Here is an 8,495-nt window from a genome sequence, read left to right on the forward strand (position 1 = left end):
TAATCCATGGTCTGAAGATATTTGCAAACAAGACCTCAGTTTCCTTGAAATTTATTTTATGTGATGAATGTTATGATGCGCATGTATGTATGAATGAAACAATCACAAACAAGGGATCACGCGCAAGGAAAACACAAACAAAGGTCAAGGGATGGATCAAGTGATCATCAAGATCAATCATCCATTTTTGTGGATTATGGTTTTCACCTTATCAACACCCAAGTGCCATTGATATTGGCAAGACTTGATCGGATTAACCGAGAATCAAAGGGTTTGTTGTGAGTCACGAGCATGGAGTCGGGTTAAGAACCATGACAAAGGAGTGTACTAAGGATAAAAACTTGTAGATCAGGTTCTAAGAAGTTCTTAGAGTCTTAATCTCATCTATCAGATATTATAGGTTAGGATGACTGACTCATCAACCCATAATATTCTTAAGAGAAACTTGTCTGAGTGTAGTATAACGTAACAACTGTTATCAGGTCTACACCTGAACCGTCTCCGCAATATGTCTTAAATAGGCCAACTTGGGTTAAATGTTCTACAGAACTCAGCTTCTCGGACCCCAAATCAGAGAAAGTAATGCATATCCACAAATAACTTGTGTGACATCAATAACTCCAAAAGGGTCTCCACTGAGTAGATGGATCTCAAGCCAACTTGTTAAGGACTGCTCCATACAAGTTGAACATGACTATACCATCCTCTTATCTTAATTACACTCGAGTTCGGGTTAGAACTTATCTCACCACTCAGAGATCACCAAGCACAACAGACAGATTATATCACACAATCAATATATAAACATCAAATATACAAATATATACACATAAAAAATTAGGCTAAACCCACCGAGGACTACTCCCTAGCAAAGTCACCACTTAATTTCTGTAGCGGTAAATTCATGACCATCATGTTATGGGTAAGCTTAATGTCAATAAAACCATAGTCACCACCATGCTTTTATTGTTTCCAAAGGAAAAGGGAAAAGTATGAACAAAACCAAAAGATAAGAAGTTTTCAACTCAAAACTAATAAAATGTTAGATATTTTAGGTAAGGGGGTTGGTTACACAAAGGGAAGGTGTTAGCACCCAAAGTGTCATAGGTACTCCTAGGGAGCCCTTTTTTATGTGTGCATATGTGTTTTTGGTATAAAAGATGTTTGATAAAAATAGAGTGTGGGGATGAGAAAAGAATTCATTGATTATCTTTTTGTGTTTGACAAGACCTTCGGACTTGTGCCTACGTACCAACATAAAAATGAGGGATCAAAACCTTGTAGTTCGTGGTAAAAATTTCAAATATGGTGGATTTCTTTTAACAAAAGTTTAAATGAAAAGGCACCAAAAGGGCCAAAAATTTTGAATGGGGTTGTTATTTCTTTCTGTCTTTTTGAAATCTTAAGTCAATATGATTAAGTTTATTTATAAATTTGATTTAAGAAAGAGTTTGAAAATTTAATGGCATAAGGCCAAAGTTTCTAATCATTAAAATAAAGTCTAAGTTTAAAATCACAAGCAGGGAAGTTTTTGAAAAGAGGGAGAGATTTTGAAATTTAAGAAGTGGGAGGAGATGAAGAGACTCTGCTAAGCATAAATTTAAAAGTTAAGGGTTGAAAAGATCTGACCAATGGGATGCAATCCAACAAACAAGGATGTCATATAGAAACCCATTTTCCCTTGGACTTTAATCAAGCAATAATCAATAAGAATTGAACATTATCCAGACATCATGAAGATCAAGGCATCAAATAAAGATAGCCACATCCAAGCAAGCAATTCCCATAGTTAGCAGTCTTCTTTGTCTTCCAATGTATCAGATGAAATATTCCTTGATCAACTCAAAATAAAGCATAAGACACTGGATCAAAATAAAAATTAAGCACAAAGACATAGTAGCAGATGAATTCAAACAAATCCCAAGGCTTGCATCAGATGAAGGCCCGGTCTCAAAATGTTGGCATTGGCCAAGTCCTTTTGCACAATGAATGTTGCTTAAGCCTAAGTCCAAAAGTTCAGATCAAGTTCAACAGTCCAACAGATGTTTTTTTTTGTGTTTTTGTTGTTATTAAGTATTTTAAGGTCCTAAGACCACAAACAAAATCAAAACACATAAACAAATATATACAATCACAAGATATGGCTAAAATGTGCAAAGTGAAAATGACATAAACATAAACAAGTTATATGAAATATAAATGGAAATGAATAATAAATGACTGAAATTTAAATTGCATAAAGTAAATGACTTAAGAAATATTAACAAGAGTTAGTCAAGTGTTAGTCAAGTGTTAGTCAAAAGTTAGTCAAGTGTTAGTTGTGATTTTTAATTGATTAAGTCATTCTTTGGATAACACTCAACCATTCATTCACAAGTATGAATCCTTAAACCAAGACATCTTCCATGAGAAGGGCTCTAGCTTGGAAAATTCAACAAGTATACCACTAGCTCCCATGAAAGGAAAAAAGGTCAAGTCTCCACACAATGCCATGAAGAATGGGAGACTTACAATCTCACTTGCTAGAATGTTATGCCTTGAGGGTCAAATTTAGCTCTATGTTAAGCAATCATAATTGGACTTATGTAGAAGTCACAACTATCTGAGGTCGGGCAATAAAAATTTAGGTGTTAATGCATGAAGAACCAAACTCCTAAAATATACCACCCATTAAAAGAAAAGATCAAGAGGGAGGGACCTATCTCAATCATACTTGTATTGATTCATCTGACACAAGGTCATTGATGAATCAATTATCCTTTAGACATTAGAGATTTCATTGGTCAAATGAGGGAATGAGAATGAATAGGCATGAAGATGAAGAGGAAGGGGTAGATAGAAACACAAATTGATCATGGGAGGAATTTCATCAAATCAAAACCATCCATTCATTTTGGGAGATGAAACGTACATTTCATCAATCCCCTATATCCAATGGTTTTGATCCAACAAAAGTCAAATCAACCTTGACCAAGGCCCAAACAGAAAGTCAAACATCATAAGACCATAAAAATGGCTCAACAATATTTTTAAGCATTTAATCAATTAAAAATCAATTTAAAAATGAATTAAAATACATTTTTATTTGGTTAAAACCTAAAATCCCTTCAAAACACCAAATAAATGGCCAAGGGATTTATCCTAGGTCAAACAAGGTCAAAGGATCTTAGAATTTTTTTTCACTATTTTTGAAAAGTCAGAAGTATTTTTAAACAATTAAAAATATGCACAGAAACATTTCATTCATGAAAAATATCAAAGTTAATCCAAAATATAATTTTAATTCAGAATATGGAAGAGGAAAATATTTAAAGATTTTTGGTGAAAGTCCCATATTTTTTGGATTAAAAATGAAATTTCTATGAATTAAATAAAATAGGAGCAATTAAAAGAAAATCAGAAATTAAAAAGAAAAAGCAAAAAAACAAGGGCCATCAGATCTCCCTCATTAATTGAGGTGGCAGATCTGATGGCCACACGCGTGCTATCTGTGGTGGACTCTAGTCAATGCAACACACGTGTGGTATTTAAAAGGAATGACTTTGATTAAAACAAATTAACATGATCAGATGGTCAGGAGGCATGCCAATACATCACCGGAGCTAGAGCTCCGATCTTCTTCTCCAGTGGACCTCACTGGACTGGTCCACCATCAACCTTCACTAAAATAAAAAACAAGGACATGGATTCAAAGGAAAAATGCCCAGGAGCTCGAATCTGGCCTCAATTTTCTCCAATTCCAAGTATATTGAAAGATACAGGGATTTGAATTTTGAGGATCATGAACTAAGTTGCTTCGATTTGACCTCAAAGCAACTTAATGTTGTTGCTTACATTGGTAGGACTTCAACCAACCAAAAATCAAAGAGAATGGTGAAGAATTGAGAGAGAATCAAAGAGAGAAAGTTTTTGAAAAATCACCTTCGAGGAGATTGAATCTTGCTTGATCTTGCTTCCAATTGGCATTGGCTTGACTTCAGAAGCTTGCAGGAAGTGAATTGAATGGCTTGGATTCTTGGAGTTTCAATTTCAAAACATAAGTGAAATTGAAACTTGATTTTTAATTGAAAACCTTCAAGTTTATCATCTAATGGTGAAGGGTAGGGTTGTTGGATCAAAGCTTGCGTAAGGTATCCCCAATTTTGAGCATGAGGCAATGTATTTATAGGCTGAGCAATTGATTTCCACACTCTTCCAATCAAATGCAAAAAATAGCAATTCTCACTTGCATGGATGCATGGGAGTGTGATAGGCCTATGAAGTGATGTCAAAAGCTCCAAATTTGATCATGAGTGATGCTGAAAGTGTGTCATGAAACCATGCATTTGGAATTGGGAAATCGTAATGAGATTCATCCAAATGGAACCTTGAAGAAAAGCCATGTGCAAGTCATTCAATCTTTGGCCAAATGAAGTGATTTTGGACTTTTTGGAAATGTGAGATCAAGGAGAACAACTTTCATGTTGAACACTTTTCCATTTTAAGCTTGGATCAATATTAATTCTAAGGTGTAAGTTTGGGAAATCAAACATAATTGAAGTTTTTCTAAGTACCAAGTCAAATGTTCACTTCTTCCACCTTGAATAACTTTTGCTATGAGCTTCAAATGGAAAATGTTCCTTCATCAAAGTTGTATTGCTTTAAAACATATTAAATTTTGTCACAAATTTGACCTCATTTGGATTTGGCATGAAGGAGTTATGCATTTTAGAAGTTGAGGAAAATTGCTTGTTCAATGGTAATGGCCCAAAATGACCTATAATGTTTCCTCTTGGCACATGCCCTTGCAAGTAGAATTTGAATTTTCTCAAAGAATAAAAGTTGGAGAATACATCTTGAATTTGATCATGAAACATGGATGGACTTCATCACATGAAAATTGAGCAAGTTAGGGTCCTTGGAAGTTGACCTTCTAACTAGGGCACCGACAAAATGACTTATACTCTTTAACCATAAAAAATGACTTTCCAAAAAAAAACTAGATCTTAACATCAACATGAAAGTGGTTTGGAATGTCATAAGAAGTAACTTTTCTCTTGGAATCATTTTCATATGACAAGGATTATAGGAGATAGGGTCTAATGAACCCTAGTTTTGACTAGTTGACTTTCTTTGGTCAACCACCATCAACCAACTTGCAAACTTGAAGTTCTCTTGATCTTTTGGACTAATGGAGGATCATATATGCATAATATGGTGTATAATGAAGTATAACTTGAAATAATTTGATCAAATGTTGAAGAAACTTGCTAAGGAAGTCACACAAGATACCCAGATGAATTAGGGCTTCCAAGGCAAACAAACTTCAAACTCTTGATGAATTCTTGATCAAAATGATAAATGAAGATCATGGGGACCCATGTATGATGTCTAGAACGAATTTGAACCATATCTTGATTGATCTCCTTGCATTGAGGGTCTCAATCCCTAGATATGAGCTTGATGAGGCATTGGTGGATGTACATATTACCTACAAAAGAAACAAAGTTATACATAAACATAATTTTGGTATTTTTGTTAGTAAATGATGAAAAATAAAGTATGATACAATCAAATGTGCTTGGTGATCTCTCCCAATGCAAACCCAAGGAAAAAGGGGTAAGGAGGATGCCAAGGTGTGATCCCAAAGTCAATGCATATGATGAGATAGCATGAGGGATCGTAGGGTCAAAATTGGGGTCTTACAAAATCCACTACAGATACTCTTGTTGATGTCTAACAATTGGATAATAGCATATGTGAAGAACCTGCATTCTCTAAAAATGCTAGTGACATGAGATCACATGAAGAAGATACCTATTCAGACACATGATTGTGAATTAAAGGCTAATGAAGACTATGTTACTTACATGAACTGCAGAGGATGGATAGAAGAATAAAGTACAAGTGTTCTTGCTTAGTATGTTTCTTGTATTTGGGCATTTTTTGTTTCTGTTTTGGATATGTAAAGGCTTTATAGCCTCTTTGGACTATGTACAATGAACATATCTAATGCTTGTGCATCTCTGGATGTTGTTCTTGTTGTTTTACCCATGTTTTGGTTGTGTATGTGCTAACATACTAACCTATGCATGACTGGCCTTTGGGTGTTATTTTGATGTACTGTCCCTTTGCCAAATTATGGAAAAAATGGGGAGTAATGATGTTACTGATGTAACATGTATTTATTTAGTTTATTTAGTATTGACCATCTGGTAAGTACTAATGATGTGCTCACTTGATGAAGCATCGGGCAAGACATCTGGCCCTTTTGGAATAATTTTTTGTGTTAGTAGAATTTTGCATATCCTAATATCAACTACTAATTTTTTGTGTTATGCATGACTGATTATGTGAATGATTCCATGCTGATAATTGTTAGTTAGTAGGATTGTATGCTACTAACTATGAGTTAGTTGAGTACCATGCATGACTAAGTTATGAATGATTGCATAGTAGGTCCCTAGATTTTATATGCCAATATGAGATTTTGCGGTTTTGGAGGAGGGGCCTACTACGGCCCGTGGCAGGTGCTACGGATGCTGGTAGTAGCTCATTGGTTTTTGTATGGGTTTTTCTTTTTCTTGTGATTTTGTCCGATTTTTTCTGGGAATACTTTCTATATCGATTTTCTCAACTTTTTCAACTTGTATCACTTGTTTCACTTATTCTTCGTGAGCCTTTTATTAACTGAAAGAAAAAATATCAAAAAAACAAATTTGTGCAAAAAGTGTGGGTTGTCTCTCACGCAGGGCTTTGTTTAAAATTGTTTTATCTCGATGGTCGATAAACAAACTATATTTAGCTTCCTACCATGTATAAATCCAACATTGAACAATTTCATATCTATAAAACATTGCCTCTATAAAATGTTTTCTAAAAAAAATTGTAACTAAGTCGGCTAGCTCCTTCATAAAACCAACTTATCAAAACTTCACCTTACAACCTGCAATTCACATGTAAACCATACATCAACTTCAAGTAACAAAAACAACACAATCAAAAACATATTTTGAATAAAAACCATTTGAAACCAGTCTAAAAATCTAAAATAATGCCAAGTTGAAATCGAAACAGAACCCGAACTAAATCCGAAAACAAATCAAAAACTGAGAAAAAGATAATTCAAAATTAGAATAGAACAGAGTCTAAAATTAAAGTGCATTAAGAGCAACTAGGGCATATTCATCTCAAAATCGATATCGAAAATCCAGTCGCATCCCAAATTGACTTGAAAACCAAAAACATATTGAATCGAAATTCAAACTGAATATTACCGGAGTTGAATAGTCGTTCCCTCTCTGAACCACATCGCCCTTTGTTGGAAAATCGATTGCGACGCCCTCGCCGACGACGTAACACCAACACCCTATGCCACAAAACCGCCCCCGAGGCCGACGAACCACCCTATTCCATGCCAGACTCACATGCCTTTTGCTATCCACGACCAGTGTTTTGTTATTCCCTTTTGACTGCATTGTTTGAGCCTGATTTGGCGATATTTATTTAAGGGTAGAGAGGCATGATTCTTGACTTGGGTTTCTGAGTTTGAAAGTTTCTGTCACACGAGGAAGAGGTGATAAACCTTATGTTCTATTTGCTATCATATACTTTAACGGATTTTTATTATTTTTCATTATCTTTTAATATGTGTCAAGCATTGGTTGATTTTATGATGAGTTATTTAATAAATCAACATTTTAATTTCTTTAGAAAGGGAGTACACGTTACTGAAAGGGGGGGCTCCCCATTCGAGTTTTATTTTCATTATTGTTTTTTTGCTTTGTTTTATTTTGTTTCTTATTTTTTTCTTTTTCTTATTTTATTGTTTTTTGTATTTCATTATTTAGTAATTTCTTTGATGGTGAGATTAATTAGGGTTTTAGAAACATGAATGGGCTTTGGGTTTTGGGTCTTAATTTCTCCTATTTGCACACTCCATTTTCTGGTGACATCCTTCATTGTGCCTAAGTTAAACCTTAATTTTAGTTAATTTCATCATTAATTTTGATCCAATTTTAATTTAAATATTCAATTTATTCATCTTTTTTATTTTGTTAGGTTTTTTAATTAGTTGCTATATAATTTAGTTTTAGATTAATTTACCTAATCTTATTATTAACATAACAAGTAAAAATCACAACATAATTAAATATTCAAAAATGACAAAAAATATATAGTTAATTAGTGAATATATATTAATTAGGGTTAATTGAGTTTGATCTTTGTGATAATTTTGGGATAGTGGGATCACTTCTTGGGATAAGGCTAGGGTTGATTAATGTAATTAGGGATAATAATTAGGGTTAAGGGATAAAGTATATCATCAATCTTTATAACTAATTGATTTAATAATTTTGTCGTCTAACATAAAATAATGTATACTTAATTAATTAGGGATCAATAAAATGAGGAATTAGGGTTAATTGAATATAAATATTTTGAGGGATAAAAATAAGAGATAGAAATCGGGGATAGAAATCGGGATAAGGGATATGTCATATAAATATATAATA

The 8,495-nt window shown here is 33.8% G+C and overlaps 1 long non-coding RNA gene across 1 annotated transcript; it reads right to left on the reverse strand.

Annotated features, from left to right (window-relative positions):
- Positions 1 to 6,734: 6,734 nt before the first annotated feature.
- On the reverse strand, positions 6,735 to 7,641 carry LOC127104753 (uncharacterized). The gene is made up of 2 exons (XR_007794855.1): positions 7,257 to 7,641; positions 6,735 to 6,925 (listed from the first exon to the last, which is right to left on the reverse strand). It is a non-coding gene; the product is annotated as an uncharacterized LOC127104753 (long non-coding RNA).
- Between the last annotated feature and the right edge of the window lie 854 nt (positions 7,642 to 8,495).

This window comes from Lathyrus oleraceus, chromosome 7 (assembly GCF_024323335.1).
Source record: "Lathyrus oleraceus cultivar Zhongwan6 chromosome 7, CAAS_Psat_ZW6_1.0, whole genome shotgun sequence".
NCBI classification, from domain to species: Eukaryota; Viridiplantae; Streptophyta; class Magnoliopsida; order Fabales; family Fabaceae; genus Lathyrus; species Lathyrus oleraceus.